Source organism: Notamacropus eugenii, chromosome 3, assembly GCF_028372415.1.
Source record: "Notamacropus eugenii isolate mMacEug1 chromosome 3, mMacEug1.pri_v2, whole genome shotgun sequence".
NCBI classification, from domain to species: Eukaryota; Metazoa; Chordata; class Mammalia; order Diprotodontia; family Macropodidae; genus Notamacropus; species Notamacropus eugenii.
The window spans coordinates 327,044,877-327,069,023 of record NC_092874.1 but is presented as its reverse complement, the minus strand read 5'-3'; positions in this window follow the sequence as shown (position 1 = coordinate 327,069,023).

Here is a 24,147-nt window from a genome sequence, read left to right as displayed (position 1 = left end):
GCAGTTACCATTATTATTACTCTCCTAAAGTCACACAAATTATCAACAAATTATCTTAATTTCTACTGTATCAAGGGGTCAAGGCCATCTCCTATGAACTCTTGCTTTTCTTCCTCTTTTTCTTTACAACCTTTTTCTGTACTTTGCTTCCCATTCTTCTTTCTTCACACCATTTATTCTTTGAGGAAAGTACCTTCTCTCTTTCTCATGACAATTTCTAACATTTGGGGTTTCAGTTTCATTTTCTTCCATTTCCTTTGAATCCGTTCTACAACAATTGTCTTCTTTTTTTTGCATTTTATTATCATAATGCTTTTGCTCATGTTAGTAAATGTTTTCTGAATTGAAATGAGTATCTTTTTTCTAGTGCTTCTTTTTGTCTGTAAACATGCTTAGATTTCCATTATCCTTCCAAAACCACTCTGAGGATACCACCACAATTTTTCCTTAATATTTGCCACTGAATATGCAGAAACAGTAAGGTAAACATGCTGCCTTTGCTCTCTCCCACTCACTTACTTATTCCTCCTAACCAAATAAATTAGCATACATTTCCTCTCAAAAGGAAATAATACCTAATTTCTAAATTCATGGCATTTTCTTAGTCCTCATTCACCTTATCCCTTCTACAGGTTTGATATTGTAGATCATTTCTCCTTTCTTAAAGTTCTCTCCTTCCTTCACAAATACTGAACTCATTAAGTTCTTCTGTCTTCCTGATAAGTCCTATTTTGTTTCTTCTACTGGCTCTTCTCCCTGTCCTTTAAATACATGCAGCCTCACAGCTCCATCATCAGCCTTCTCCTCCTCTCTTTCAACACTATCACTCTTGACATTCATTTCCATGTCTTCATTCATGTGAGTATGACTCACAAATGTATGTCTATATCAAGACAACTCTCCCAAGTGCCACTCCAAAATTTCCAACTGTCTGGAATTCATCTCTAATCTGGTGTTCCATTAACATCTTGAACTCAGCATGTCACATAGATCTGAAATGACCCATAGTCCTTGCCTGAAGCTTAAGGGGTTTTAAAAATACTCTTTTTGAGGAAAAATTCTCTGATGTTATTTCTTAGTGCCTACTGTACATTTCCACTTGGATGCCGTGCTATCACCTCAAGTTCAAAATGTTCAAAACAACTTATTTGCTCAAGAAAACTCTAAAAGTTATTGTTTGATTTTTTAACTGCTCTGCCAAATTTTCAGACTTCATTTTTCCATAATCCAATTACCAAATACTAGTCTACTCGTCTTTTGAAATGTGTAAACTACTCAGTTTACATACCTCATTTGCCTCCCTAAGGGTCTTTAATGGATTTCTTTTTCTATACTATTCTGACACTTAAGGTGTCAGAATATAAATATAAATCATAGATTATATATAAATTAGGCACACTCCTCCCCTTTTCTCATCTTTCTTTCTTGATATGTTTCATTTCATCCTATGTTTTAAGCACTTGGTTTCTCCAATAATGACATGTTAATTTGTACTTGAAACATCTTATTACTCCTTTCTTCCTCAATTCCAAATCTTATTCAAGATTCTGGTTCCAGTCTGACCTCTTCTGAGCTCCTGTGTACTTTGAATTTTTGTATTTAATCGTGTGCTACATATGTGGTTATTCTCTCACTTACTGATCTATTTGCTGTTCCCCAAACTCAACATTTCATCTCTTGTTGCTATGTCTTTGTTCAGATTGTTCTCTGTGTTCATAATGTGTTCACCTAATATTTCCACCTCATAGAATCATGAGTCCTATAAGGAACAGTTCAGCAAATTAATAAGACCTGTTCCAAATCTGCTCTGTAGTCTTGCTTCTTATAAGCTGGTCATGTGAAAGAGCCTTTCCAAATTTGGTAGATTAAAAACAAGCTCACAGAATAATTACACTATTCCAACAGTGTCTTGACATGAGAGATTTTGCATGTTGAACAAAAGTTGGTTTCATCACTTGATTACAATGAGGTGACTAAGGAATTTAAGTATGTAACACCAGAAAACCAATGTCTCATTTTTCATGACACAAAGATGAAGAAACCTTAGGGTCAATTTAAATTTGCTCATTGTCTGGTTAGAGACAAAGGTCATGAAAATTGACTTTACATTTTGTATCTAATTTTTTAGTGTTTTGTATTTTAAGTAAAATTTAGTTGGTAATTTGAAAGTCATTTCAATGACAATTTCCTTTTTTTCCTTTGATGAATAAAAAATAATTTCCTTTATTATTGAATATTCAATAAATGTTTATGTTAAAAAATAAACCATAATGAAGTATGTTGGGTCACCTCCATGGTACTGCTCATGACATAGCCTATGTCTAGAGTTACCTTCTCTTTTATTTTCTCCTGTTAAAATCCTGCCTATCATTTTTCAAGACACTGTTCAGATGTTCCCTTCTCTAAAGTGTCTTTCCTTGGATTCCTCATTTCCTGTTTTTCACCTTCTCCAGTCCGGAAAGAATCTTTTCCTTTTCTATAGTGCTGCTAAATTCTTTACATATTCTAATCTGCATTTTCATGTCTATACATTTTTATATTTGAATGGAACTCTGGGCCTGGACAAAGAAAGACGTGTGTTCAAATCTAGCCCCAGCTACTTATTAGCTGTGTGACCTTGTGTAAGTTACTTAACCTGATTAAGAGAATTCCATTGCCTCAGTTTTCCCATCTGTACAATGGGAATAATAATTATAGCTCCCCCACTTCCAAGGCATATTTTGAAGATCAAAGGAAATAAAAATTGTGAAACACTTGGCACCATGCCTGGAACACAGTAAGTGTTCTATAAACATAAGCTGTCCTCCTCCTCCTCCTCATTTTGATCTTCTAAAGTAAACTGTAATTTCCTTGAGGATGTCTCTCCCTCAATGCCTAACACAGTGCAAGGGGTTTGATAAATATCTTAGAATTGAACTGTGGTTATGTTATTATATTTACTTTCTTCAGCACTTGCTTTCTCTATCCAATTTTTCTGTTGCATTGAGAATAAGTATAATGAAGATTCAGAACCCAAAGAAAGGCATGGAATGCCTACAAAGTTCAATTCTATGCACTCTCAGACTATGACCCAGATAAAGGTAACTAATCTTTTAGTCTCTGTTTATTCATTTGCACAATTGCAGAGTGCTTTTCCTAAGTTGATTCTTTTCTTGGGTGAGAAATAGCTAGAAAATGGAGAAATAATGAGGCACCCCTGCTGAGAGGTGTGCATAGCTACTCAAAAAATGTTTTATTTAAAACATGATTATTTATGCTTGGCAGATAATAACATGAAAGTACTTTAAAAAAATCCTCCTAAGAGTCAAAGAAGATATAGTACAATATCATTCTAACTTTGTGGAAGAAAAAAAAAACAGGAAGAGAAGTAGTCCCTTGTCACAAAGTAATTTAATGGTGAAGTGTAGAATAGCTCTTGACTTATGGTTCAACGCACATTCCTTTGACTATAATGACAAGTTGGTATGCATGTGCTTGGTCAGGGATATACAATAGCACTTGTGGGCTTTACTGCTGCAAAAATAGGAGCTGGAAAACAGGAAAGATAATGGTTGGAAGAGATTTACTGTACCATGAATGCAGATGAGATGGATAAAGAGAAATTTCAGACACATTGGGTGGGTCAGGGGAAAGGAAATAGGAAACCTGACAAAATCAAGTTAATGATTCCAGAGCACCAATGACTAACTATGCTATCCACCCACCTCCAGACAGAGAGGTGATGGATTTAAGATGTGGAATGAGGCTTACATTCTTGGACATGGTAATGTCAATCAATCAGTCAACTAGCATTTATTAAGCACCTAAGTATGCCAGGCACAAAGTGCTGGGAATAAAAAGAGACAGAAAAATAGTCACCGTTCTCAGGTAGTTCTCAGTCTAAGAATGGGAAAGAGTATACAAACAAGTATGTGCAAACAAAATATGTATGTTTCAGAAAGCCTTCTTTAACCCCTCTTAATTCCGGTTCTTTTACTCTTTTAGTTTTCTCCTATTCATCTTGTATGTAGCATGCTTTGCATATATTTGTTTGCATGTTATCTCTTTCATTAGATTTTAAGCTCTGTGTGGGGAGAGACTGTACTTCTTTTTATATCCCTAAGTGCTTTGCACAGTCCCTGGAGTATAACAGGCACTTAATAAATTTTATTGAATGAATGAATGAATATGCATATCTATAATCCAGCCTATCTATACTATAGTGTCTAGCTAGCTAGCTGATACAGAGGTTATCTGAGAGGAAGACATTAAGATTAAGGAAGTCTGCAAGAGGCTTCTCACAGTGATACTCTATCTGTAGAAAATTATTCCACATGACTATGCATGTTTGTTACAGAATTTTTAAAATTCCTTTTTTTCTAGGAGGCAAAGTAGGAATAATAGAAAATAAGTATTTGTTAATTGAAAATTTGAACTAAATTTTGAAAAAGATGGACTGTTTGTTTTTTTTAAAAGGAAGGAACTGGTAAGGTAGATATCATAATGAGAGAGAGAGAGAGAGAGAGAGAGAGAGAGAGAGAGAGAGAGAGAGAGAGAGAGAGAGAGAGAGGTGAGAGGTTGCCCATTTCCTTTAGCAAGGAACCAAGCCCACCAGAAGGGGACAGGTTGAATGCTCAGATTCAAGGGAAGAGCCTCAGTCTAGCAAATGGGGGTGTTAGAAGGGGGAGAGGATGTTCACCTGACTACTCCATCACATTTATTTCTTATAACATGGCTAAAAAAGTTGCCTCATGATAGAAATATATATACATATATAATGTATATTTATTTATACACATAATGTATATATGTATATAATGCACATATATAATATACATATATGTATACTCAGTGAGCTTCATAAAATCCTAAATGAGAACATTTAAATTTAAATATTTTCACTTTTACTATTTTTAAATAGAGTGGGGTGGGGGAAGAGGAATCAGGGACCATAATATTTCTTTAGGAGAGAAAAGTCTAATTAATACATACATAGGACAACAAGATCTGCAAATGAAAAAAGAAAAAAATTCTAAAATATTAAAACTATAATAATTTAGCCAAAGAAATTATAGCTATCAAATATAAATGCAGTAGAAAATACATAATCTTACAGAAGAGTAATTAAGTTCAATGCACACATTAACTCCTCAGAGTAGGGACCATTTATGGGCAGTGAGGGAGGTGATAAGCTTGCAGAAAGGAGGGAGGAGGGGGAGCTGTTTTAATTTCCATTCCGCCTTTAGAATATAATTGCTCTTATTAACATGCTGAGAAAATAGGCAAATGATGCTTTTGCTGTAAAAATTTTCACTCCCCTGTGATCAACTAGGTTTCTAGTAAAGATGCAAAGAGGCATCATTGCAAAAGTTTGATTACATTTTCCTTGTCTGCTTAGTTAAAGGACACAAATTAATACTCTACCTCAAGTCCAATGACTCCAATTTCTCATATGGTAGGTGATTCCAGAGTTATTCTAATACTGTTTTATAATCTTTGATTCTGAATAGCTAGTTGTAAACAGGGCTAAAAATCTCCATCAGCCAAGAAAATGATGCCTCAGTTTTGAGCCATTAGAGGTAATGGGAAAACATGAAGGTTAAGTCAAATCACAATTTTACCAATAGTTTTCATCCTAGATTTTGTTAATTATAATACAGTGTACTCTTTCAAGATGTATTATGAACTAGAAAATCAACAATAAACATGAATATTTCCTTATACAGAATTGGATATGAAATCATGAATCTATTACAGTATTTTTGCATATATATGAAATTCTTCCTCATAGTGTTAACATGACCTTGCTTTTCTGTATTCCCCTCTGGACTTCTCACTGTTCTCTTTTCTGTATTATTAAAATGTTTTATTTATATTATCCTTTTATTAATCTTATTCCTTTTCTCCCCTTCCCCTACTTCTCCTCTCCATCTTCCTCCTTCTCTACCTTCTTGTCACTATCTGTAGACTCCCAAATCTGTCTCCTCAAAATAAAAACCATTCCTTGCAAAAAATAAGTTCAGTCATTTAAAAACACAAGAAAGCATAGGAATAAATGGAGTTTCCCTTAAAAATATATGTAGCATCTATCTAAAATTTTGCATCTCTCTCATTTCTCTTCCAAGTTTTTCCTCCACCTCTCTAACTTGATTTTCAAAATCCTTTTTGAGTTCTTCCATGGCCTGAGCCCATGGAATATTTATTTTGGATGTGTGGGATACAGAAGCCTTGACTTCTGTGTCTTTCTTTGATGGTAAGCATTGTTCTTCCTCATTGGAAAGGAAGAGAGGAAATATCTGTTCACCAAGAAAGTAACCTTCTATGGTCTTATTTTTTTTTCTCCCTTTTCTGGGCATTTTCCCAGCCAGTGACTTGACTTCTGAGTGTCCTCTCCACACCCACCATGCCTCCAGATCCACCCAGCTAGTGCTTGGGGTCTGAGATTCAAATGCTGCTTCCCAGCCTCAGGGCTTTTGGTGGGGGTGGGGCTGCTATTCAGTGTGAGATTAAGTTCAGGTGCTTGGGTGGGGGCAGGGCCACCACTCGGGGTTCAGTTCCCTCAGGGGGTTTATGCAGAGACCTTCAACAATGGATCCGAGCTCCTGCCTGCTTTGGGAGCCCCTGTCTGCTGCCGCCTCTGCTGCTGCCTTCCAAGGGGGCCTGAGTTATGGGGACACACTGCTCCCTTCTCAGCCAGCCAAAAAGACTCTCTCACTGACCTGTGTGTGGAAGGACCTTCTCGGCCACTGGAGATTCCATCCCTGAAGCCTGCTCAGATCTGCTCCTCTTGGTGCAATGAGGTCAAGGCAGGGCTGGGCTTTGCTCCGGGTCTGATGCACCACGGACCTTTTGCATTGGTTTTCCAGGTCTCTCTGGAACAGAAATCTCTTCCACTCTGTTGTTCTGTGGCTTCTGCTGCTCCAGAATTTGTTGGGAGTTCTTCTTTACAGGTATTTTATGGGCTGTGGGTTCAGAATTAGCATGTGTATCTTTCTACTCCGCCATCTTGGCTCCTCCCCCCATCTATCTAAAATCATCAGCAATCATTATATGTAATGAGGCTAGAAACATTTCCAGTAAGATTGGGGGTGAAACAATGATGTCCATTATCACTGCTGATTCAATATTGTGCTAGAAATGTTAGCTTTAGCAATAAAAGAATAAAAAGAAATTGAAGAAATTAGAATAGACAAAGAAGAAACAAAGATATTGCTCTTCACTTATGATGATATGCTTAGAGAATCAAGTAAAAAAATCACTTGAAATCATAAACAAGTTTAGCAAACATGCAGGATATAAAGTAAACCTACATAAGTCATCAGCATTTCTGTATGTTACTAATAAAGCACGATTGCAAGAGATAGAAAGAGAAATTCTATTTAATGTCACTGTAGACATTATAAAGTATTTGAGAGTCTACCTGCCAAAACAAACCCAGGAACTATAAGAGCACAATTATAAAACACTTGTCAAACAAATAGAATCAGATCCAAATAACTGGGAAAATATCAGTTACACATGGGAAAGCGGGGCTAATATAATAAATATGATAATTTTACCCAAATTAATTTACTTATTCAGTGCCATATCAATCAAACTACCAAAAATTATTTTATGGAGCTAGAAAAAATAGTAGGAAAATTCATCTGGAAGAACAAAAGGTCCAGCATATCAAGGGAGTAAATGAAAAGAAATGCAAGAAAAGGTGGCCTAGCTGTATCAGATCTTAAACTGCGTTATAAAGCAGCAATCATTAAAACTACTTGGTACTAGGTAAGAAATAGAGTGGTGGATCAGTGGAATAGGTTAGGTAAGCAAGCCAATGACTATAGTAATCTACTATTTGATAAATCTAAATATTCCAGCTTCTAGATGCAGATATAAATGGTGATACTATAAGCAAGCTAAGAGAGCAAGGAATAGTTTACCCTATGGAGAAGGGAAGAAATTATGGCCAAAGAAGAGACAGAAACATTATGAAATGCAAAATGGATTATTTTGATTATGTTGGTTGCATTACATTACAAACAAAGCCAATGTAACCAAGATTAGAAGGGAAGCAGAAAATTGGGAAAGAATTTTTACAACTAATGTCTCTGATAAAGGCCTCATTTCTAAAATACATGGAGAACTGAGTTGAATTTATAAGACTACAAGTCATTCCCCAATTGACAAATCATCAAAGAATATGAAGAGGCAGTTTTCAGAAGAAATTAAAGCTACCTATAGTCATATGATAAAATGCTCTAAATCACCATTGATTAGTGAAATGCAAATCAAAATAACTCTGAGGTAGTACATCACACCCAGACTGACTAACATGACAAAACAGGAAAATGATAAATGTTGGAGAAGATGTAGGAAAATTAGAACACCAATGCATTGTTGATAGCGTTGTGAACTGATCTAATCATTCTGGTGAGCAATTTGGAACTATGTCCAAAGGGCTATAAGTCTGTACATGCCCTTTGACCCAGTAATAGCACTTCTAAATTTGTATCTCAAAGAGATTACAAAAGTGGGAAAAGGGCCCACATGTACAAAAATATTTGTAGTAGCTATTTGTGGCGTCAAAGAATCAGAAATTGAGGGGATGCCCATCATTTGGGAAATGACTGAACAAGTCGTGGCATATGAATGTAATGGAATACTATTATGATATAAGAAATGATGAGCAGGCAGACCAGAAAATCTGGAAAGACTTATACAAACTGATGCTAAGTGAAGTGAGCAGAACCAGGAGAACATTGTACACAGTAACAGTCACATTGTGCAATGACTGACTTAGCTCTTCTCAGCAATGTTAAGACAATGCCAAAGACTCATGATGGAAAATGTTCTCCACATCCAGAGAAAGAACTTTAGACCTTAATGCAGATGGAAGCGTGCTATATGCTCTCCTTTTCTTTTGTTGTTTTGTTTTATTTCTTCTTTCTTGTGGTTCTTTCCATTAGTTCTAATTCTTCTTTACATCATTATTAAAGTGAAAATATATTTAATGTGAATGTGTAAGAAGAGTTTATATTAGATTGTGTTCTGTCTTGCGGAGGGGAGAGGACAGGGAGAGGGAGAAAATTTAAAACTCAAAATCTTATGGAAGTGAATATTGAAAAGTAAAAATAAAATTAATGTTTAAAAAATAAATAAGTTCAATCAAGAAAAAACAAATTAATATTGTATTGGTTATGTCTAAAAGTGTCTGTATTATTTTGCACCTATAGTCCATCATGTTTCCATCAGGAAGTGGGAGGTATGTTTTATCATCAGGCATCTGAAGTGATGATTGGTCACTGAAGTGATCCAAGTTCTCATGTCCTTCAACATTGTTTTCCTTTATAAATTTATAGTCATTATATGAATAATTCTCCTAGTTCTACTCACTTAGCTCTGCATCAGTGCACATGTCTTTCAAAACTTCTTTGAATCCAATTATTTTGTCATTTCTTATGGAACAATAATATTTTTTATTTATATAATATAGTTGGTACAATCATTTCCAAACTGATGGGAACCCTCCCCCACTTAGTCTCCAGTTAGTTCTTTGTAACAACCAAAAGTGTTGCTGCAAATATTCTTAATGCATATGGGTCTTTGCTCTCTTTGATCTTTTGGGATCATAGGCCTAGTAGTGGTTTCACTAGGTCAAAGAGTAGCTTTCTAGAATAGTTGGACCAATTCATAAATTAACCAACAGTGTAGCAGTATGCCTTCCATAGACCCTCAAAAGTTATAATTGCTTATTTTTATTATCTTTGCCACTCTTATGGGTGTGAGGTAGAAATGTCTTAATTTGCATTCCTCTTTTAATGAACAATTTGGTGCATTTTTTCCATATGGTTGTTGGTAGTGTGTATTTCTTCTCTAGAATGCTGCTTGTTTATATCTTTTCACCATTTATCTATTGGGTAATGATTCTTCTTCTTACATAATTCTCTCAGTTCTCTATAAGTTAGCCATCAGTTCTTTATCAAAGAAATTCTCTGCAGAGATTATTAACCATTCTTTATCTTCTAATTCTACTGTACTGTTTCTGTTTTAGAAAGGAACTTTTCAATTTTATGTAATAAATTGTAATAAATTTATGTAATAAATTTATGTAATATTGTCTATATTACCTTCTGCAATTCTCTTTTTCTCTTCTTTGATTGAGAACTCTTAGGCTATTCATGGTTGTGGAAAATGACTTCTTTTCTTCTTTAACTGGTTTATGATATGACTTTTTACATCTAGATATCCTTTGGAGCTTAGTGTGATATACACTATGTGACATTGATCTAAATTCAATTTTTCTCAGTTTTTTTTCCAATTTTCCCAGACGTTTTGTTGACTAATGAGATTTTACTCTAGGAGTTGGAATAATTGGGTTTGTTGAATACTATGCTACCATGTTCAGTTTCTTTTAGACCATATGTGTCAATTTTCCTGATTTCTATTTTTTTTAAACTGTACCAAAATATTTTCATGATTATTGCTTCAAAATATAATTATATATTTGGTGTTGGTAAGCTTTCTATCTTGCCATTTTATCCCCTGAGATTTTTGATCTTTTGTTCTTATCAGTGGATTTTGCTATCATTTTGTCTAGTTGTACAAAGTAATTTTTGAGTTGGTTGATTAGTGTGATACTGAATCTATAAATTAAGAGTTAAATGATTTCATCTAATGACTAAAGCTCTACAATCCTCTCAAGTTGATTAGGAAATTTCTTCACACTTTGTGGAGTGTAAGAAAACTTCTTGGCATCTGCTTTATACATGGTGATTATATTCTTGGTCTTTTGTGAAGTGTATGTGGGATGAGGGAAGAAATGGAGAAGGTTTCCATTATTGTTGTTTATTCTTTGTTTTGAAGAGAATTAGTACTATCACTGGGTGATGTCTTGACTTACAAGTGAATTGGATTTAAGGGGAGGCAGAGTTGCACAAAGTTGTCAGCCTCATTCTTTCTTCCAGAGTCATCAAAGTCTAATGGTAAGACAAAAGTCAGGACAATTGGTGATGATCTGAGAAGCAGTGGATGACCTTGGCATCCCTGATGTCTTACTAACCTGTAAGCATCACCTTCATGTCTATTGCAACAAAATATTCTCATCTACCTATTCTGCTGGGGGAAGTCTTCACATGCTTGGGGGTAGACATCCTCTTCTGTCAGCAATGATTTTGAGGCCTTTTGGCTACCCTCAACCTGGTTTAACCTGTATGCAGAGATAGTTTTATTGAAATGTGGCTTCTATCTGTGCTATAGGTTCTTGGAGTCATGGGTGAGAGTCGAGTAAAGGTGGACACCAAAGGTGAATGAGCAACCCTGAAGATGTTGCAAGTCTTCACACCAGAGAGGACTAAATATCCCACATACCCTGGTTTCCATTATTCCATCTGTAAAGAAAAACATCTTTGGAAGACTTAAGAACTCTAATCAAGAACCAACCAGAGTTCCAATGGACCTATCAATGGTGAAGCATGGTTCCCATCTCTTGACAGAGAAGATCCAGAATGAAAGATTCATTTTTGAATTTTGTCTGGTGGTACATGTTGCCTTTTTTTTTTTTTAACTAGGCTTATTTGTTATAGGGAAGTAAAGTTTTTTTTTTCAAGTTGAGGGGAGAGAATAAGGAGATTAATGGAAGTGATGTCTCAAAGAGAAGATAAGAAACAAAAAAGATTCATTGAAGCATTTTTTTAATACACAGAAGAGAATAAAAGGTTGTTCAGAGACAAACAGAACAGTGTTAAATAATATACCAGATTAATTATATTCAAGCTTTATATACTAGAAATTCAGTTTTATTTTCTGTATGTTTTTTGAATATGGAAATTTATATATGGAGATGTTCATTTTATATTATCACTCTTTATATATGGAAATAGTTGAGTTCATATTTACTGATATTTGTCTCATTTGGAACAAGAATAAATAAAATTTATTTTACAAATTTATCTTTTAAACCTTACTTTGTCATTTCAAAAGTAGAACAGAAGTAGAGTCAGATCTGTGAGTAGTCTTTGAAATTTTAAGCCTGAGCCATAGAAAGAGATCCATTCTAAAAATTAAAATAAAATAATAAAAGTAACAAGGGTACCCAGCTGGAGACTCTCTAAAGTAACCTTGACCAAAATGTAAAAACTTTGTGAGATGTTTAACTCCAGCTAAAATATGAGAATCTGAGTTTTTAAAAGAAACTGAACTAAATGATAGATAATATGGTAGAGTCACACTGGACTATTGTCTCTGATATATACTGGTTGTGTGTCTATAGAAAAGTAATTTAATCTTACACTAACTCAGACAACTCCCTGAGATTAGAAATGGGATGCCTATCTGTATCATAGGTGGGGATTTCCACACCTAGAACTCCTCCATATTTTCTGTCGATGAAATCACAAATCCAAACCTAAACAAAAAAAAAAATCCAAAGAATCCTTAAAGTAAATTCATACTAAGCTGATAAAATGTTAGTGATATTTCCATTATTTCAAGCTGGAAAAAAGGAAAAAAATACCTTTTCTAGACATTCTAGTCTGAAACTTGGGTCTGTGACTTTAATAGCTTAATGACTTTTTTATTTCATGGGGCCTAATTGGGTTGACATAGTGACATCTGGTTGACCTTGTTCCAGTACATCTCCCATTCAAATACAGCACACAGACAGAGAACTGCAACCATAGAAGAGTCTCTCAAGTTGCCTCTTTTAGTAAATTTCCTGTTTGGTATTTCATATGATTTGCTAATTGTTCTTTGAAGGCTGTCACTGACCAGTCATGGTGTTGAACATACTTCTTCAAATGTGTCACAGCAGGTTGTGAAGCAAAGAGAGTCTTAGAAAAAGAAACACTCTCAAGTGATTACCCACAGACTGCACTGTTGCCAGAAACACTTTTTGGCATTTTTCTGAACAACAAACTGAATTGCCTCATGTTACCTTTCATGGCCAGTCTACCGAGTCTTAAATCACTGATGGAAGTATTATCTCAGTCTATGAGGCCTGCAATCCTGTCTTATGACCTATGGAACACAAGGATGAAACATGATTAGAGTCTGTTGTCATTTTTGCTGTAATTAACTGCCCATTCTGTCATTTATAGTCTAGCTGAGAACTCTTACTTGCAGCAAGAGGGCAGAAAATCTGACCTCCTTCAATCATGAGATACTAAATGTGGTACTGAAAAGACATGAGGGCATCCAATAAAACTCTCCCTTGAGCTCTCTAGCTTGCTAGTCTAGCTTATCATTCTCACTTGCTTTCACTGAGAACAATCCTAAATGACTATATCCCCATGTAAAACTTGGTTTCTGTGAGCTAAAGATTGCTGTCATATTATTGTGATCTTCTTCCATTTAATTCATAATATACTTGCATTTTTATAAACTAATAATCAAAGAGTTAATAACCAACTACCATTATTGGGTGCCAGCTGTGTATAGAGAATAGTATTAAAGAGGGAACGGGGGCTTACAGAAAGATGAGGCTCAAGGTAAAGAATAAGACATATATTTATGGACATGGGAAAGAGTGGATTAATTTTGTTTGATTATGCTTATTCTTTTCCCATCATAGCTGTCTTTATTTATTTATTTATTTTAAATTTTCAACATTCATTTCCACAAAATTTTGAGTTCCAAATTTTCTCCCCATCTCTCCCCTCTCCCCAAAAAGCCTTGCATTCTGATTGTCCCTTCCACCAGTGTGTCCTCCCTTCTAACACCCCTCCCCTCCCTTATCCCCATCTTCTCCCTTGTCCTATAGGGCAAGATAAATGTCTATATCCCATTACCTATATTTCTTATTTCCCAGTTGTATGCAAAAACAATTCTCAACATTTGTTCCTAAAACTTGAGTTCCAACTTCTCTTCCTTCCTCCCTCCCCACCCATCCCCACTGAGAAGGTAAGCAATTCAATATAGGCTATATAAGTGTAGTTTTGCAAATAACTTCCATAATAGTCATATTGGGTAAGACTAACTATATTTCCCTCCATCCTATCCTACCCCCCATTTCTTCTATTCTCTCTTTTGACCTTGTCCCTCCCCAACAGTGTTTACTTCTAATTGCTCCTTCCTCCCATTTACCCTCCCTTCCATCATCCCCCTCACCCTGCTTATCCCCTTCTCCCCTGCTTTCCTGTAGTGTAAGATAGGTTTTCATACCAAATTGAGTGTGCATGTTATTCCTTGCTTGAGCCAAAGGTGATGAGAGTAAGCTTCATTTTTTCCCTCTCTCCTCCCTCCTTTTCCCCTCCATTGGAAAAACTTTTTCTTGCCTCTTCTATGACAGAGAATTTACCCATTCCATTTGTCCCTTTCTCCTCCAAGTATATTCCTCTCTTACCCCTTAATTTTATTGTTTTAGATATGATCCCTTCCTATTCAACTCACCCTGTGCTCTCTGCCTCTCTGTCTCTGTCTCTCTGTCTCTCTATTATATATATATGTGTGTGTGAGTGTGTGTGTGTGTATGTGTGTAATCTCTCCAATTACCCAGATACTGAGAAAAGTTCCAAGAGTTACAAATATTATCTTTCCATGTAAGAATGTAAACAGTTCAACTTTAGTAAGTACCTTATGATTTCTCTTTGCTGCTTACCTTTTCATGGTTCTCTTGATTCTTGTATTTGAAAGTAAAATTTTCTTTTCAGCTCTGGTCTTTTCATCAAGAATGCTTGAAAATCCTCTATTTCATTGAAAGACCATTTTCCCCCTGAAGTATTATACTCAGTTTTGCTGGGTAGGTGATTCTTGGTTTTAGTCCTAGTTCCTTTGACTTCTGGAATATCCTATTCCATGCCCTTCTATCCCTTAATGTAGAATCTGCTAGATTTTGTGTTTTCCTGATGGTATTTCCACAATACTCTAATTATTTCTTTCTAGTTGCTTACAATATTTTCTTCTTGATCTGGGAACTCTGGATTTTGGCTACAATATTCCTAGGAGTTTCTCTTGTTAGATCTCTTTCAGGAGGTGATCAGTGGATTCTTTCAATATTTATTTTACCCTTTGGTTCTAGAATATGAGGGCAGTTTTCCTTGATAATTTCATGAAAGATGATGTCTAGGCTCTTTTTTTTGATCATGGCTTTCAGGTAGTCCCATAATTTTTAAATTGTCTCTTCTGGATCTATTTTCCAGGTCAGTTGTATTTCCAATGAGATATTTCACATTATCTTCCATTTTTTCATTCTTTTGGTTTTGTTTTGTGATTTCTTGGTTTCTCATAAAATCATTAGCCTCCATCTGTTCCATTCTAATTTTTAAAGAACTATTTTCTTCAGTGAGTTTTTCAACCTCCTTTTTCATTTGGCTAATTCTTCTTTTTAAAGTATTCTTCTCCTCATTGGCTTTTTGAACCTCTTTTGTCAATTGAGTTAGCCTATTTTTAAAGGTGTTATTTTCTTCAGCATTTTTTAGGTCTCCTTTAGCAAGCTGTTGACTCTCTTTTCATGCTTTTCTTGCATTGCTCTCATTTCTCTTCCCAATTTTTCCTCCACCTCTCTTACTTGATTTTCAAAATCCTTTTGAGCTCTTTCATGGCCTGGGACCATTGCTCATTTATTTTGGAGGTTTTGGATGCAGAAGCCTTGACTTTTGCGTCTTCCCCTGATGGTAAACATTGTTCTTCTCTTCAGAAAGGATGGGAGAGAATACCTGTTCACCAAGAAAGTAACCTTCTATAATCTTATTTTTTCCCCCTTTTTTGAGCATTTTCCCAACTAGTTACTTGACTTCTGGGTCCTTTGTCAAGAGTAGGGTATACTCTGGGGATCTGTAATTTCTCAGTTCCTCCAAGGTGGCACAATCAAGGGAGAGGAGTTTACTCCTCAGGGGCCTCTAGTTCTGCCACAGTGTAGGTCCATGCTCAGGGCTGAGATTCAGAGAAGCTGCTCAATTCCTCCAGGGGCCTTAGGTGGGAGCAAGGCCACCACTCAGGGCTGAGACTCAGATCAGCTGCTCAGTTCCCCCAGGGGCTCCAAGCTGAGCACTCCAACAATGGACCCTGGCTGTTGCCTGCCCTGGGCACCACAGCTGCCTGATGTTGCTCCTGCTGCTGCCACAGCTGCTATCACTGCCAGGGACTGGGGTCAGGGGAGGACCCTGCTCTCCCTTTCCTCTGGCTGAAAAAGCCCTCTCACTGACCTTCGGTGGCTATGGGTTAAGGAATATGCATACCTCTGCTTCTGCCAAGGATTCTGCCCCTGAGGCCTGTTCTGGCCCTCCTTTTCCCAGTGCCTCCATGGCTGGACTCTGTTCCACATCTGGACAGACCCTTCCCATTGACCCTCCAGGTTACCCTGGGCTGGAAATCTCCTCCACTCCATCACTCTGTAGCTTTTATTGCTCCAGAATTTATTGAGAGTCTTTTTTCATAGGTATTTTATGGGCTGTGGAGGAAGAGCTACAGTATATGTGTCTTTCTACTCTATCTTCTTGGCTCCACCCCCCTGATTATACTTAATTTTTGTAAGGGTTTTCCCCCATCCTTGTCAATGGAGGGATGGAGGAATGGTATAAGAAAAGTGTTGTTAAAAACAGAAAGAGAAAGAGAGCAACAAAAAGATAAAGAAAATACATAAAATGGAATAAAAGGGAATTCAGAAGGAAATATAGATCATCAAGGGAGATTTGAAAATTACAGATTTAATTTATCATCTATTATTAAAAAGCATGATATCCATTTTTATAAGATTTTGAATTCCAAATTTTTTCTTACTCTCTTTACTTCCCTCTCTCCAAAACGGCAAGCAATCTGATATAGGTTATACATGTACAATCATATTAAATTTATTTCCACAAAAAAGTATGATGTCCATAATAAAGATTCATGGTTTCAAAATCAGTTATTGCTTTCTTGTCTACTTTGTATATAACAGTCCTCCCTCACTCAAAACAAAGTCAAGTGCAAGTCATGTCATTATTTCTCTGATCCCATGGTCTTCTTTGGCAATGAAGGACAAACACACACACACACACACACACACACACACACACACACTTTGTATATAAAAATCCTTTTGTTTTGGTCTTTGTTAAGTGCAGTTTTTTTTAAAGTCAGAGGGGAAGATTAAGAAAGAAATATGAAAACACTTTCTATCTTCAAAAATTTTAGGATCTAGGCTTGATGGTGCTTGATGAAATTGTACCAAATAATAAATTTACCTATGAGTCAGAGGAAATTTTAAATCAACTCCAACTCAGTATTATCTCTTTTCCTATTCACCATCTCAGTTTCTTATGATATGTCAGTGGTTTCGAAAGCTGGTTTTGTGTTCCTCAGAAATGTGTGAGATGGTGGATGTGCTAGAAGAAAACATGGGCCAGGAACTCTGGTGTTCTAGAAAGTTCAGTTTCTGCTGGAGGCTGTTTTAGTTTAGCAATAAGAGAGGCAGTAAGTGTGGCATGCCAGCTACTTTCTTTCCCTGTGCTTTCCAAAGCCTGATCAGGATGGGTGGTTGGGAAAGATATAAGCCAAGTGAGAAATCAGAACTTCCAGAGGTGTTAGCACCCAGGTTAGGGGACAGGGTCTGAAGCAGGGGTAGCAATGTCTCCAAGAAATGCTACATGGAGATGAAGAGTAAAAGACTGAGGAGGGTTGAGTTGTGGGTCCATAGGGACCAAAGAGGCAGTGGGATCCATGGGATTAGTAGGACAGTCTATCTTTCCTCTCTCCTTTCCCTCATCTCTCCAAGGAATACCTTGATACTATAGATTGGGCACATAGATGCAGGATAACAAGGGGCTCATGGTCAACTAAGGCTCCAATAGCTGACAGAAAACTGGGACCAATCAGATGCCAAGGTGGCTGGGAGAAGTGATTTGGACAGAGGAATCAATAGCAGCTGTAGCCATCAGAGTAGCTCCTGGAAACAGCTGTGCCAAGGCACTGGGTTCATTTTGCTGGGGGAAGATGACAATTGATCAATCAGCAAATATTCATTAATGATCTATTATTTCTAGGAACTCTGCTAGTCCCTGGGGATCCAATGACAAAAATAAAATAGTTCCAGGAGTTTGTCCTTTATGGGAAAAACAATATTGTACATATATAAGATACAGACAAGATCAACATATATAGATACATGAAGCAGTAAGGTGACTTAGTGGTAAAACACTGAACTTGAAGTTAAGAAGGCCTGAGTTGAGGTCAAATCCTGCTGTAGTCAGTTATTACCTGCGTGATTCTGGGCAAGTCACTTAACTTAGATTTGCCTTAATTTCTTCATCTATAAAATGGAGATAATAATAATACCTACCTCCCAGGGTTGTTGGGAGGATCAAATGAGTTAGAAATTGTAAATCACTTAGCGTAATGCTTGGCACATAGTAGCAGCTATATAAATGTTAGTAACAATAATTATAATTGCAATGACAATCTGCACACCTTAAAGTGACATATAAATACTATCATCATTAGCTTTTATAAGGTTATTTTATATTATTATATTATATATTATTATATTATATATTAATAATATATATTATATTAATAAAGGTTATTTTATATTTATTAATAAAATATATGTATGTATTGGCTATATCATATATTACATATTTGTGCATTTATTTTAAAAAATGAAATAATAATTTTCTATTTATATTACAAGGAAGCACTAGAATCTGAGGGAAATCAGGACAGACTTTGTCTAAAATTTTTGAAGTAAATCTTGAAGTAAACCAGGGACTGTGAGAAGCAAAGGTTTACAAAGATAACCGTGTTAAGATCAAAGATGGAAGATGTGATACATTGTATGAAGAACAGTACGAAGGCCAGTTTGGCTGGGCTGAAGATTGCATGTTGTAATATGTCATAAGTATAGAAGGTAGGTTGGGGTCAAGTTCTGAAGAGCTTTAAATGTCAAACAAAGAATGACTCAGAAATACACAGAACAATGAATGAGGTAATTAAGACAAAAGAAAGATTGTCTATTGGAATGAATTGTTTGTCCTTTGTTTTCAGAGGACCAAAGACATCACGGGTGATGTCTTGACTTGTGCATGAATTAGACTTGAGGCAGAGTTGCACAAAGTCATCTGCTTCACTCATTCTTTTAGAGTCTTTGAAGTCCAGTGACAAGACAAAAATCAAGATGAGTGGTGATGGCTTGGAATACAGTGGCATCTTTGATTTCTGAGTAACCTCTAAGCATTCCACAGAGTTGATTTCAAGCACTTTCATAGCTGATGAAACAAATTGTTCTCATCTGCCCATTCTGCCAGGGGAAGTCTTGTCATGCTTGGGGTAGACATCCCTCTATTCACCAACAGGTTTAAGGTCCGTCAGTTACCCTCAACCTGGTTTAGCCTGCTGCCAAGATGGTTCTCTGGGGTGTGGCCATTGTGCATGCTACAGCTTCTTGGAGTCACAGATGTGATTTGGGAGAATCATGGACCTCAAAAGTGTATGAGTAGCCCTGAAAAAGGTTTAACAGGTGCTTACACCAGAGGTATGAGTCATTCTGGAGCACCCCATATACCCCAGTTACAAAGAGTATGAAGATATTGAAAAACAGTGGAAAAATAAGGTGGAAAACCAGAAAGGGGGACAGAATTCGATATACTGCTTAGTTCTTCAGGTGATCATTCTTACAGCTTGATTTTGCAGATTAAAAAAAAAATCCAAGGTATACTAAGGGTTCATTTCCTATACAGATCTCAGTCCCTTATGTGAATGGTATGAATGCCTCTTTGACCCACCAATACCAAAGAGATCAAAGAAAGAGGAAATTCACACTTACGTGAAAAATGTCATCTCATCTCATTTTATAATGACAAAGCCCTGGAAACAAAAGAGAAATCCATTGATTGGGGAATGACTGAACAAATGTTGGTATATTAATGCAATGGAATATTATTGTACCATTAGAAATGAGGAAAGGGACTATTTTAGAGAAACCTAGGAAGATTAACACGAAGCATATTTTGCTTTGCTTAAATATACCTATTTGTTATGAGTTTTCTTTTTCTTTTTAATAGTGGGGGGACCTGGATAGGGAAAAAAGAAATGATTGTTCATTGAGAAAAATAAACTAATTATAATGAAAGAAATATAATAAGGAAATGGGGAGATGTATAGCATTGAGGTATTTTCCTGCAAAAAAATCTAGGAATAAGAGAGGGAAATATGGTGGAGAGCATTTGAGTGAAGAACAAAGAAAGGAGAAAAAGAGGCAATTTTGTCATGAAAGTATAATGCAAAACTCTTGGACAGTGGGCCACAGATGAACTCAGAAAGCCTATCACAGACCTCACAAGGTAGATTAGTGTTAGGGAGCATCCATCCAGAAATCTGCTGGAGCTCACTCTGGAAAAAAAAATGGGAAGCTAATAAATTCTTGACTTGCTTTAGAGATATTTTTTAACCTTTAAAATGTGGAGGAACCAACAAGGTGAAATTCAATTCTAGATCTGATTCTTACTAATAAGAAACAGAAAAGAGAACCTTGCGGAAGATGTATAGGTAAGGAAAAGACCACTGCCTCCTAGAGATTATCTTAGAAAAGGAAATGAAAGCTTCTCATAGTCTGACATACACCCTGAATTTCTGGAAAGCAGATTTCAAAGGATTCAGAGGAAAGATATTAATGATTCCATGGACTAAAATTCTACTGGGTAGATCAATCAAAGAGGACAGGAGTTTTCAATAATGAAAATCTGAATACAGGTAAATGTACCAAGAACTCAACAATTAACTTTGGTTGTAAAAGACACACATAGAAGATGAACACACAGACATGTAACATGGGATGGCTAAGAACATGTCATGTAAAAGTACTGTTAAAGCTTAGACTGGGCTAAGACTGGCAAGGAAATCTAAGAATGATGCTTTACTTTTTTTTCTTCCTTTCTTACTATGTAGGAGAAACCAAAAAGACCAAAGAAGGAACATGGCCACTGCTTGAGGTGGATGACACAATGAAGAGGAAGCTGCCAAATTTTGCTTCTGTTTTCTTTACCAAGGAAAATAATTTTTTGATTTAAAAAGATAGAGGAAAAATGACTAACAGGGAATTGATACCCAAGTTATGTAGGGAAATACTATAAGATCACCTACCTGCCATTGTTGACTTCAAGTCACCCATCCTAGATGAAGTGTACTCTCAAACACTGAAAGAATTATTTAGTTGAATTGAAAAACTGATGTCAGTAACATTAAAAGATTTTAGGAAATGAAAGATTTACCACTTTCTTTGGAAAGGTAAATCTGTTTCCAAAAAAGGGAAGAAATAGTATGCAAACTAGATATCAATGAGCCTGACTTTGATTTCTGGGAAAATTCTATAATGGATCATTAAAGAGAAGACTTGTGAACATCTAGAAAAGGAAATGGTTATTAAACACACATTGACACAGATACAGAAATACACACAGACACAGACATAGACACACACATACACACACACACCATGCCTTCATGATCGAGTCTTGCCATATTAATGTTATTTCTTTCTCCCTAAACTCCACAGGATTATTAACCTAGTTCAGGGGAATACTGATATAATAATTAACCTAGACCCAGCAATATTGCTACTAGGACTGTATCCCCAAGAGATCATAAAAATAGGAAAGGGTCCCACATGTACAAAAATATTTATAGCAGCTCTCTTTGTAGTTGCCCAAAACTGGAAATCGAGGGGATGCCCATCAATTGGAGAATGTCTGAATAAGTTGTGGTATATGAATGTAATGGAGTACTATTGCGCCATAAGAAATGATGAACAAGAAGACTTCAGGGAGGCCTGGAAGGACTTATATGATCCGATGCTGACTGAATGGAGCAGAACCAGGAGAACTTTGTGCACAGCAATGATCATAGTGTGAGAGAGTTTTTTCTGGTAGACTTGGAACTTCGTAATAATGCAAGAACTTAAAAAAAATAATTCCCAATGGTTTTCTAGGACAAAATGCCTTCCACACTTTAGAGAAAGAGCTATGGAATTCATTTGCAGAATGTAGCAGATCATGTTTGTATATGTTTGTGTGTGTGTGTGCGTATTATGTTTTGATTTGTTGTATGATTTCTTCCATTTATTTTAGTTCGTCTACACAGCATGACTATAGTGAAAACGTATTCAATAGGAAAGTATATGTAGATCCTATATAGAATTGTATGGCATCTTGGGGAGGGAGGGGGTGGTGGAGGTAGGTGGGGGGGGGTAAAAATCTAAGTTTTTGGTAGTGATTGCAGAACACTAAAAAAAAAAATTAATTAATTAAAAAAATAATAATTAACCTGGATGTTAGCAAGGTATCTCATAAACTATATCATATTTTTCTTTGAGAAGAGAGAGATGGGAAGCAGATAGCAGTACAACTATATGGACTTGAAACAAATTGAGAGGCAGGACTCAAATAGTCCTTCTTGCTTCAAAATCACCTTGAGAGAAGGTGACCAGTAGAACGCTGCAGGCATTTGTACTTGACTTTGGACTGTCTAACATTGTTTGTTTGTTTGTTTACATCTTTATTTGCTTGTTTTTTCTTGTTTAATGTTTGTCCATTTGACACTGAGTCTCCCTATCTTGCCCAGATTGGAAATCCTGCTGACACAAGCTTCAGACTGACCCATTTTTTAATCTGTTCTATTTCTGATACGGCCTGGTTTGCCCTTCTCTAAGCAGACTGATGGCTTCTGGCTCGAGGGGGGCTCACCATATTGGTACCAGAGCTGGTTCAGACATCTAATTGACTTTAGCCTTATTGCAGCTCCAAATTTCCAATATTAAGTGATCTAGTCAGTCAACTAGCATTTACTCACCACCTATAATGTCCTAAGTTCTGGGGATACACTGAAAACAAACAAAAACAAAAAAATAAAAATCAGTCCCTGCTCTCAAGAAGATCACAGTCTAAAGGGGAAGACAACATAAAAGTTACTATGCACAAACAAGACATGCAGGATTAATTGGGGGTAAATTCAGAGGGAAGGCACTAAGGTTAAGTAGGATGAATGAAAGCTTCTTACAGAAGTTGGAACTTTAGTTGAGTCTTAAAGGAGACCAGGGAAACTAGGAAGTGGAGATGAAGAATGAAATTATTTTAAGCCTGGGGGACAATCAATAAAAAATCTGAGTCTCAAAATGGAGTGTCACATGTGAGAAACAACAAAGAGGTCAATGTGACTGGGTTATAGATTGTGTTGGGGAGAGTAAAGTACCAGAAGAGAAGAAAAATAGAAGGGGCTTTGAAAGCAAAACAAAATTTTACATTTGATCATGAGCCTGTGTTGGAAGGTCAATTTGACAGTTGAATGGTGGATTGGAGTAAGGAGAGACTTGAGACAGGGAGACTAAGCAGAAGGCTATTGGAATAGTCTGGCTGAGAGGTGAAGAGGGACTGTGCCAAAGTGGTGCAGTGTCAGAAGAGAGAGGGGGAGAAGCTACAAAGAAGAAACAAGATTTAGCTATTAATTGTATGTGAAAGAGAGTAAGGAATCAAGTATGATACCTAGGTTGCAAGCCTGGATGCCTGGGAAAATGGTGGTTTTCTTGACAGTTATAAAGAAGTTAGGAAGAGGGGAGGTTTTTATCTTTTTTTGAGGAGGCAAAGTTAATGAGTTCAATTTTGTATATGTTGAGTTTAAGAGGTTTACAGTAGTAGTGTCAAACTCAGATAAAAAGGAATTCCTTTAGGTCCCATAATGACTAAGAAAACCACAAGTTAACATTATCTATATTAACTGTGTTTTTGAGGCATCTGGTGACTCAATGGATAGAGCACTGGATCTGAATTCAGGAAGACCTGAGTTCAAATCTAGCCTCAGCCACTTCCTAGCTGTGCAAGTCACTTAATCTCTAATTGCCTGACAAAAGGATTCACTGGAGAAGGAAATGGCAAAGCACTCCTTGCCAGGAAAATCTCACAGACAGCATTGGTGTGATATGGTTCATGGAGTCACAGAGAGTCCTACACGACAGAGCAACAGCATTATCTTTTTTATTAATTTTGTTAAACATCTCCCAATTACGCTTTAATCTGATTTAAACAGTACTCCGGAATGTCATAGAATGCATGCCTGACCAGGTGCTGCCACTATTTTCTTTTTTCCCACCAATCTCCCTATTTTAGGAAAAACCATACACCCAGAAGCAGGAGTCAGAAAATTGTCCCAGTGTCTTCCTTGCTCCACAAACAGCATCTTCACTCAAACTTGAAATTTGTTCCCACCTGATGAGAACTAGCT